At 41.5% G+C, this 10,862-nt stretch overlaps 1 long non-coding RNA gene across 1 annotated transcript; it reads right to left on the minus strand.

Annotated features, from left to right (window-relative positions):
• Positions 1 to 7,371: 7,371 nt before the first annotated feature.
• On the minus strand, positions 7,372 to 10,648 carry LOC147319050 (uncharacterized). Its single transcript, XR_015131519.1, has 3 exons — positions 9,735 to 10,648; positions 9,138 to 9,245; positions 7,372 to 8,502 (listed from the first exon to the last, which is right to left on the minus strand). It is a non-coding gene; the product is annotated as an uncharacterized LOC147319050 (long non-coding RNA).
• Positions 10,649 to 10,862: the final 214 nt, after the last annotated feature.

Here is a 10,862-nt window from a genome sequence, read left to right on the forward strand (position 1 = left end):
CTTTGGATTCACTGATGCGTGTGAGCTGGCACGTGTGTGTATGTGCAAGAAGGAAGTACAGTAAACAGCCTCGGGAGTGATGGGAATGATGACAGCGTTATAGCAGAGCTGTAGTTGAGCCATGTGCTCCACCAGGGGAAGCGGTCCTTTAATACCTATCGGCCTATCAGGCAGGGGATGCTGGGAGCAGGCCGTCCTTGGGAACGACCTTGCAGGGGGCCCAAGAGATGGAGAGGGTAAAGAGGGAAGAGCACATAGAGGAGCCGGATAAAGGAGGGAGGAAAGAGGGGCTGAGTCACGGATGAGGCAGGAAGTGAGCAAAAGAGAGCAAGAAAGAAAATGAAATGTATTCATCTCAACCTCAGAGGTAATTTAGCGCTACATGAAATAGGCAGATGGATACAATAAGTAGAAGAGTGGTTAGTTGCAGACAGACAGAAGACAGATGAATGAGAGATAGATAGTTGAGGACACTAAGAGGATTAAAAGTTCAGCTGCGTAGTTCTGCCTAACTCCACCTCTCTGTCTTTCTCTCCCTCTGAGGCAGACATGCAGATGTCACCCCATCCAGATTAAATTGACAGCACGCCACACTCTTATTGCACAAGAGTTTCTCTGAAAGGGATGAAAGAGGAGAATAAGAATAAGGCTCACATTTAGAGGTAGTAATAATACGGGCACAAAAATGTGATTAAGGTTGAATAAACGGTCTCCCAGAACTGTTTGCCAAGAAAATGGAAATCTGTGCTGTATGCTTACTGACAGTATGAGAACAATAGATGATGAGATCGATACCACTCAGTCTTATAGTAATTATGATGACGAAGCCAGGAGAGTACTGGCTTGGCTAAAGATGAAGACTGGAAACAGAGCAGCTGACACTGACATGTTAAAAAACAAAACAAATAAGTTTAATGCATAAAAAATATAACTATAAGGAGGGCCAGATGGGATATTTTGCACCGTACTTTTTCTTGGCCAGGTGCAGTTCCTATAAATAGTTCAGAATATAATCCCGATCTGTAGGCGGGCAGATTTTGTTAACTAGGTATAAAGCTGAGTGAGATGTTCCCACCTGCCTACAGTGTACACTAAGCTGACTTCTCATTGGTTTAACTTCATATTTACCATACAAACAAGGAGCGCTTTTAATGGTGTTGTGTAACTTTTGGCATGAAAGCCGATAAGTGTTTTTTGAAACATTCGAGTGTTCCTTAAAAATACAGTTTATGGAAACAAAAATAGCCTGAAGCTGGATAAAGAGGTGAATATGGTTTTAACAACAGTTGACGGAGATCTAACGGCTGTTTGCTTGCAGAGCGCTCAGCAAGGCATCCAGACCTTGTGTGTGTGGTACGTCAGCAGCAGGAACTGCAGTGCTGTGGTCTAACCAGATGTGTTGCTTTGTGTGGCTGTGTGTGTCCTCATTCTGTTCCGGGTGAGAAAAGGAGTGTTTGCACGTGTGCATGTGTGTCTCCGTGCGTGCATGTAGAAGACAGATGGCATAAAAGGCACCAAGAGCAGAGAGTATGAAGTGACGTGTGGGACTGTATATGTCAGCATATTTCTGCATGGATCATGAGCATGTGTGTGTGTGCTGCTGTTCCCAATGAGTCAGTGTGATGGAGTGCTATGCCAGTTAGGCAACCTCAGCAGTGTTTTCATTATTGCTGCTCCCGGTCGCGTCAGACAGTGGCCTACCGGACCAATCGAGTGATGAACACACTCGTACGCACATACACATGTACACACGAATATAATAAAAAGGTAAAGATACTGTAGAAAAAGAAACACATCTCCACTCTGCTTGCTAATTTTGGAAGTTCATTTGTCTTGTGAGTGTGTGTCAGATGTGTGCATATCTATGTGTGTGCTCTTCTGTGTCTTCTGTCCCTTAGGCTTGTCCACTGGATGTGTATCTGTGCCCTTATCCCGAGCATGGTTTTGACAGAAAGAGGCTGCCGTGTACTCATTATGGACTCTCTCAGATATTGTTCTCTCAGTAGGGTTGTGTGTTTGTGTCTGCATCCACACAAGATGTGTAGGCTAAATGGGCATTCATAATATATACAAGAAAGAGCTTGTGTGATATAGAAATGTAACAGGCATGCCAGACCTTAAATTAGACTAACCATGATGTCACCAACTGGAAAAGAGGGAATACAAGAGCAACAATATGTTCAAACCTTCTCCTCAAGAACGTTGCCTTTGAGCAAAGCTCTTAACCCTAAATGGTCCAGGAGTGCAGTGTTGTGGCTGACTGTGTGCTCTGACCCCGGCTTCCTGATGTTTTATTTATGGTACTGCGGTTTTGTCTGTTTGTGCATGCATTTGCCCACAGAGAGAGGCTTTTAAGCAGCACAAACATGCTCCCATGTAGTCCTCAAAATCTCAATATGGATGACACCGTGTGCCGGGTGAATGCCGATTTGTTGACTGTGGCTGGAACGGGGAAGGGAGTGACAGCGGCGGAGTTCATCGGCAATGGGAGACGCGTGAAAAACATGTCAAAGATAAAAAAAATACAGCATGAATCCCCCCACCACCACACACACACCTCCACCCACAAAAACAGACATGACGTGTGCAGTTCCATGAAGGAACTATTGCCTCCTGCGAAACTACACGGCTCACAGAGGTCACCCTCATGACAGGAAAATAGGATGTAAACTTTAATGACATCCCCCTGAGCTGAACAGTAACGTTTCTTTTGTGATTGTGGTTCGATTGTTAAAAAAAATTGTTCTAACTTCACAGTATTTTTGAATTTATTTGATAAGGTTATGATCTCTGAATAGGGATGCTGCTGCTGGGTCTTTTGGCCCTTTTGGCGCTACAAGACAACTTTAATTCCATTATATTCACGACACACCAAAACGATCAGGACAGATAAAGAGCACTACAGCCCAGAAGAAAAACGTCTATATTTAACTTTGGGGTGAGCTGTGCCTTTAAGCTTAGCTGTCTTCCAACCACTGAGACTTTTCGATGCCTATAAATAGCACTCGTTTTGAAACAGGTTTTGGGACAATTTGTTTAGGTTATGTTAATTTACCCTGAATTATTAAATCACACACTTACAGGCAGGAGGAGTGTTCAGTTGGGCAGAAACACAGATGCTAATGCTGCAAAAGAGCTTAAGTTTGCACTTTTCCCCTTAAATGTCACCTGTCTTGTCCTCCACAGACTCTTTCTTTATCCTCAACTCTGTTTCACGTTGCTCTTTCTTTCTTCCTCCCTTGCTGCTGTGCTCTTGGTGAGTCTAATTTAAGCTGTAACACGTCAGTTACACTCGACTTTAATTGCCCTAGTTATACTGTATGTGTCTTCGGCACGCATTTAAACATCAAACACTCTGCGTGGATGTGCGTATGAACCGATGAGTAATGTGATGGGGAGAGAGGAGATGAAAAGGGTGGTGTAGGGGGTGGGAGGCAGCGAGTCTCTAGAGTCATTTGACTGGGGTGACCCTAACGGCTGATTGGATAATTCCCCGTCCTCTGAGCCATCCCATGATGCTTAGAGGAAGGATAGTTCCCAAGGTTATGCATGACAGTGTGCAGGAGAACATGCAGTTGGCAACTTAACTGCACACATGCGCACAAACACACACAAGCATAAACAAGTGAAGCGGAACGTTATCCCGCAGGCAAAGCTGAAGGGATTGTCAGATTTCCATTTAAACTTCCACAGATATTTTACAGTGGCAAATCTGAGGTCATCATCATCCACTGACGACCAAGGTGAGACACAGAGGGCAGTGTGGCCCTTGGAGGCAAACTTGTGGAAGAAAGTATTTTTTGGTTTTATACAGTACTGTGCAAAAGTTCAGACTTTCTTGAAATTTTGTAAAATTTATATTGAGTAATAGATCTCCAGGCTTTTTTGAATCATAAACATAACTCAGCCTGATAGAAATAAAATAATATTTTCACTAAACAGCTCCCAATGTCATGGTACTGGGTCTGCGACCCAGTGTTGTGTGTCGCAGACCCAGTACCTAAAAAATATCTACAGTAGATGAACAGTAAGGAAAATAAAATTAAAAAACACTGCAAAGATGTGACACAGGACTTGAGAAGTGCAGTTTACTGAAGCCTCATCAGAAATGGTCTCAATGGAAAGGTGACCAAATTACAACATACAATACTATCTGGAAATTATCTGATTGGCAACAGCTACATTTTTCAACATAAAAACAACAACATAATGATCCCAAACACACTGCCAATGCACTAAAAGCATAACTGGATAGGAAAACAATTAGTCATAAATTGGCTTCTGCAGAGCCAGGACGCCAACATTATGGAAGCAGTGTGGGATCATCTTGAAAAAGAATGGAACAAAAGGCAGCTGAGATCCAAAGAACAGCTTTGAATGTCCTTCAAGAAGGCTTGAGAGCTATTCCTGAAGATAATAAGAAACCCAAATGTTTAAACAAAACACTTATTTTCTATTTTCTTAGCAAGATACAGAGAAATGACGGGGGCAAGGCTCAAGACTTTTTCACAATACTGTCCCAGGAACCAGCGATTTTAAAATTCTAGTACTTTTGTACTTTTGTTTGTGTGGATCTATTAATCTCAATCTCATCTTCTTAATATTATGTGTTAAAGGGGAAAAATGCATCATAAAGTTGGATTTTCATTGTGTCAAACATGCTTTCAGCAGCAGATAATGGCATACAGCCCACATTGAAATTCCAGTAACAATCTCTGCAGCAAGATAAGATCGAGATCAATATATGAATATAATGGGATAGATGTCTTTGTGTTCTTTGGAGCTAACTGTGCTTGAGGATTATATTGATAAATTCAAGCCCTGGTAATCTGTTTCCATGAGGATTATGGAGTACTTCGGGCATGGCTGCGGGCTTGATCAAATTGACACGAACATCTGGACACACCCTGGCAGGCTAATAGGGACACACACATACACACACAAACGCACACCTCATCAACGTAAGTAGCTCTAACCCTCAAATAAATCATGATTCATTAGATTATGTCATGTCAGCTCGCACATGCTAACATGTTGTGCTGCTAAATCAAGGCTTGTTTCCTCTGACTGAATGAGCGGTTTAGCCATTCATGTGTCATTATTCAAGTATTTCCCTGGCAGCCATTTGAATGTATTAGTGTGTCTGTGTGTATGTGTATGGGAAGACAAGGTTGCGCGACTGCCCAGAAATGTGATTTTGGATTGAATGAAATTAGGGATGATAAAGGGGAGGGAGTCTGGATGAGAACCCAAGAGGCACTCAGTTGTTCAAATGTTGTGCCATCACGGGGGAATAAAACATCTGGCACTGCGCTGTGTTGACTTCACTGGCTGGTTTTACTCGTTCACTCTGTCAAACATAGAGTGAAGCAAAGTGTAACCCAGGCTGATTAGGGAGCCAGTGTGTCTCAGTGCAGGAGTAGCTCTATTGTAAATAATACTCATAACTGAAAGGCCAAACTATTGTGGGTTCATTTTATTTAAACAGCCAACTCTTATTTATGTCTAAGTACAAGCTTTGTTTTTGTGTGCTTCAAGGAGCTTTTGTCTTGATGATTTAAAAAGATAATAAATTGAAAGATGTCTTAATAAACTACAGACACATTAAAAATTTAGATGGAGACAATGAGAGCTCATGAATGGTTTAATGAGTATGTTTAATCAAGCCTCAGATAATCTAGACTATGCAAAGAATCACTCAAGTGCTGTGATAGCCCAATTCACTGCAACTTACCATAATGACAAGCTGTTGTTTGTATCCAAGAAGCACAAGGACCTTAAGCTCTGAACATCTGCCAATCATCTGCCCATCATTGCTTACCTGTCTGAGCTATGGGCAGATTCTTGGTTAGTTTAGTGGAGTTTATTAACTCAGCTGAACATGAACAGATCGAGAGGGATATTTTGGCATGCAGACTAAAACACCCAGGGATCGTCCAACCAGCCGCTGAATTGGTAGATGGCATCCTGCTCCTGTGCTAAAGCACTCCACTGGGCAGTTTTGTTAAACCTCATGCTAAATCGAAACATTTTCAGAAACTTTATAAAGCCACCTCTAAAACAAATTCAGCAAACAGAGTTAACCAAAACCTAACCGTACCTTTAAGCCAAGTTGAGGTTACCAGTGACCTGGCGGGTGTCAAGCAGGTGGCTTGAAAGTAAAAAATTGGGGGCTAAAGATGTCAGTAAAAAACTACAATACCATTATGAAGGTTAGGTAGAGCACAGGAAAGGATCAAATTCAACTTTACACTTAAAGTTGTCACTGCAAACAATTTACAAGTGTCATTTTTCTGATAAGAACCCTCCATAAAGTATTTCATGACAGTATATTCATGTATACTGATGATTCACATTTTCTCTGATAACAACAACATTTGAGTCGCGCACTTCAAAACCTTTAATTGCTTTATGACACAAGCGCTAGTTTTTCAAATAAGCTTGAGCTTTGCTGCAGAGCCTTTTTTAGAATTTCTTACTGGAGATTTATTTCTAGCATTTGTTACTGAAGACTTGATGACATTTTAGAAAAATATTAGACAGCAGAGGGAGTTATATAACACAGAATAAAGGGCACTTCCCAGAGTCTGCATACATTTATGTGGTAAATGGAAACCCCATAATTAATGTCATTAATAAACATTGTATTAGCAAATAAAACTTTGGAAAATCTAAAGACTGACAAACCTCAACACGTCAGTTACACAAAGGCTGTGACAAACACTGTTCCTGTAGAAGATGCTTTGTTGTAGATATTAATTCTTGATGTAAGGAAAGAACCTCAATCCTTAAAGAGGAGCGCATTATCTAGTAAGCATTATTAAAGCTATTAGTTACTACTTACGAAGCCTTTACAGAGAGCATCTGGATACAAGTGATCCATTGTTTAATTTATGCAGCAACTTATAAAATTTTTTCCACATCTAACTTGTCATTCATGGAGAATCATCTGATTAACCATAAATCATTAAATGTCAGCAGTGTTCGTGGCATCATCACTTGTGATTGACACTTTTAGTTGTAGTTTTAACCTAAAGGCTGAAGGCCTTTCTCATCTCATCCTGCTGAGTGAAGCTTATCGTAACATATTCAGATATGCCAAAGGACTTCCTTCTATATCGAATAAAGCCAATAAAACGTGACTTTTCTCTCTCTCTGCTCTGTCTCTCGCCCTCATCTTATCCAGGTGGAGCACCTGCTTTAGATAAAGAGAACATGCACGTCCGTGCACACCCACCGTCCCGCCTGCAGCTGCAGTGCAGGCCGAACGGCTGCGATTGGAGAGAGGAAACCCGCCCCTGTTTGATTGGACCAGAGCTGGGACTCAACATAATATCACCTGCATAAGAGGAGGACTCTTGTGTTGCTAGGCTTGTTGAAAATGAATATTTCTTCAGTTTACACAAGGAAAAAATAAATAGATACATAGATAAAGGATCAATAAAAAGACAAAATATGAAAGGAGGGGAAAGACGTGTCATGAGGACAGAGCTACAGATCAGCAGTGAGGCTCAGATGAATGTGTAGTGTAACAGCCACTTCTCAATGCATCACTCTCACATACTAAATATTTTAGCAGAGGCTGGATAACATCCTGTCAACATCTCATTGCTGATAATAACTGAGTAAGTACTTATGACATGATAACATCATTCATGGAAAAGCATAAGAGAAGCAGGGAGACTTGAGCTCACTCGGGGAGATATTTAAAGGGCATGTTGGACATCCCACCTATTTAAATGAAAAAATGTGGTGACAGTTAAAGGGAGACATTCAGTAAGTACAGAGTGAAGGGAACCACTGTTTAACCGTTAGAGATCAGGACTTCCCCAGGAAACACAGTTGCACATATCGCACACAGAGAGGCTATTCACCCAATGTACAATGGGCAATATTGAGGTTACTGCTACTATTTTTCTCTGTACGAGATACACCCCTCCACTCACACATATTCATACAGTGTTTTATTGTTTCTTTCAAGTGTTGCTGACATGTTACTGCCTCGGTGAGCACAGTAAGGTTTTCTAAATACAGATACTTTCATTTGGAAGAACATTGTTTGGTTTTTCTAGGTCTCTAAGCCCGAAGCATGAAATAATTTCCATAATTTTCTATTTTTTTTATTTGTTTTGAAAAATGAAGTGTTTATTGAACCTCCTGGCAGATAAAATAAATAAAAAAGATTAAATATGAATTTGCATATATGGGTTTTAATTTGTATCATATTTACTACATCCAGCATTATTTTTATTATATTATTATACATCCAGCTTTCCTGTTTTCTCCTATCACAATAAAAGCTGAACAGTCCACAAATGAGTTGTGATTCATGTCACTATGTAGACTGGTCCAGGACCAGTGTTACTATATGATATTTATAAATGATGGTAATACACACGTGCATATTGTCTTAATGCACATATCATATATTATTGTAAATATCTGACTAGTTGTTCTTTTTCATGCTTTTTGGACAGCCATGCATGCAGACAGCTCATTTGCCTGTAAAGACAATACAGATGTTGTGATAACATTGTTGCCATTAATTAATTTGTCCACAATAATTGGTTCAAATCTGTGACAATCTTTTGTAGCCTTACAGGAAGATTAAAGCAAAAATAACAGCCTCCAGTTGTTACAATCAGAAGGCTTTTGTTTTTCCTGATACAAAGCATGTGTGGAACAGCAACAACCAGCCAATCAGATAATCTGGTCACTCGACACTGCAGCACCTACAATCTTTGGGGAATTATTTATAGTCTCACTTGACCCTGCATTAAATGTCTTTTAAGGTTAATACATTTTCTTCAAGAACAATCTGTCACTGGTCATTTTTTTTCTTGAACGTTCACAGATTCACATACGTTTTTTTAATAGTAAAGCATGTAATTAAACCATTTCAATAACCCTGTCTGTGGGTTCAAAGGAAGCCCATCTGCGAAACAAAGTTAAAATTTGAACCAATCTGATGTGATCCAGGCCTCCCCCAGCTGCTGTCTGCTGGCCTCGTCTGCCCTCCAAATTCAGCTCCCCCGTTAATCCTCCAAAGCTCCTCTTTCTCTTTCACGGCCTGTGCCCCTTATCTACATCACCCTCTCTATCAGTTTCTCCCTCTTTCCACTCCCCTCTTGACTCACATGCCTTCCCTTTTGCGCAGGCGTCTCGACAGTGTCACTGACCACGGGGCCGGTGTTGAATCCTCCCTCGCCCTCTTGCTCTCTCCTCAGACATCGTGTTCTTCTGGCCTGGTGTTTACAGAATTGAGAAGTGAAGGCGTTTAGAATGGGGAAAAATATAAGAGTGAAAGCTGGAGAGAGAAATGGGAACAGATGAGGAATTGTTTTTTGGGGGGGGGGGGGGTTGTAGGCTTCTCAAGATAATTCCTGGAAGTTTTCTTTTGAAAAGACAGGACTTTTCAGGTATAATGTACTTGAAAAACTTGCTCACATGGCCTTTAGTTTTTACTGTTGATAACATATGAGCACAGATCCTGTGCACATGGAGATGGGGAGCTCGTTTCATTTCATTCTCCTGTAGCTGCTTTAAGGTTCAGTTCTAAGTAGCAGGACTAAATCAAATCTCTTTCCTCTTTTATGATCTTTTCCTTTCAGTCTGCTGCTTAAATGCTACTGCTAGCTTTAATCTGCACTCCTAAAATAGATACTCAAGATCCTTCAAGATGTTCTGTGAGTAATCCCTGTCAGGCCTGTACTTATAAATGTGTCTTTACTCACCAACCAAGCTATCAGCATGCAACCAAACATGCTCATCATTGTCATGCACATGATGAGCCCAGGCAGTGTTTGTCCATCGGATGAGGCAGCTGGTGGCTTGCAAAGAGCACTCAGGATCACTGTAGCTGCATGAAGTGAGTTTCTTTCTGAGCCTTTAACATCTTGCCACACATTTGCTTTACTTCGCAGCCAAGGTCACCCGGTAATTCCCTGCTTACCTACTTTACTGGGAGTCAAATTAGTAGTCTCCTCCCCCATCTTCTCTGTCCACCCCGATTCTTTCAATCCCTCTCTTCTGCCTCTATTTTTAACCAGCTTAGCAGCACTGAAGGCATGGAAGGTTTATTCTCTGCCTTCTTCACTCATTACCTAAATGCCAGTTCACGAAGTCTAGTTATGAGAACCCTGCTAGCACACAATAAAATCCCAGGTACCACTTGAGCTTTCACTGCTTCTGCAGAGTGAGCTGACCTTGACGTTAAGTTTTGAATGGCCCTCCGAAAAAGAATATATTATGTCGGGAGTAATCCCATTACACACCGAGTACTTCCTAGAATCACCATGTACCTGTGTGATCAGAATTTCAGGCAGGGAACAGATTGCAGAGTCATGGTGAGTGCTAGTCAGGCCTCACCTTCATCTGCAGCACCTCAGGCTAATCTGCAGCAGACCCGCTCAGTCAGGACACTGCTGCACACCGTGCCAATTAATACAGATAAGCTGCAAGACACAAGTAGTTTATACATATGAGTCAGTGGTGCACGAAAGTGATGCATGTAATCCTTATAGTCAGTTGGAACACATATTTGGCCCCTTTTGGTGTAGTCACAGTGCTGCAAGTGAACCATGCGGATCCAAAAACGATGCTCTTAGGTAACAGTGCACGTAGAGTTTAAATACAGGATTGGAGGGAATACAGCTGGAGATAGAAAGAGATGAGTCAGACAAGAGGGGGGGGGGGGGAAGCACAGAGTGTGCCTACCACCGTATCAGGTGAGCTAGAGCTTGCTGCAGTCCTTAAATGGAAATCTGCTGGTATTGCAGCTTCAGTTTGCCCCACACTCCACCCATCATTCACTCGTAAATGCTACAAAGTGACAGTATTCAATCAAAGCTGAAGCACTCCCC

The sequence above is a fragment of the Aulonocara sp. 'chitande type north' Nkhata Bay genome, linkage group LG11, assembly GCF_057382095.1.
Source record: "Aulonocara sp. 'chitande type north' Nkhata Bay isolate Kocher_YH1m ecotype deep benthic linkage group LG11, A_spYH_male_GT1.1, whole genome shotgun sequence".
NCBI classification, from domain to species: domain Eukaryota; kingdom Metazoa; phylum Chordata; class Actinopteri; order Cichliformes; family Cichlidae; genus Aulonocara; species Aulonocara sp. 'chitande type north' Nkhata Bay.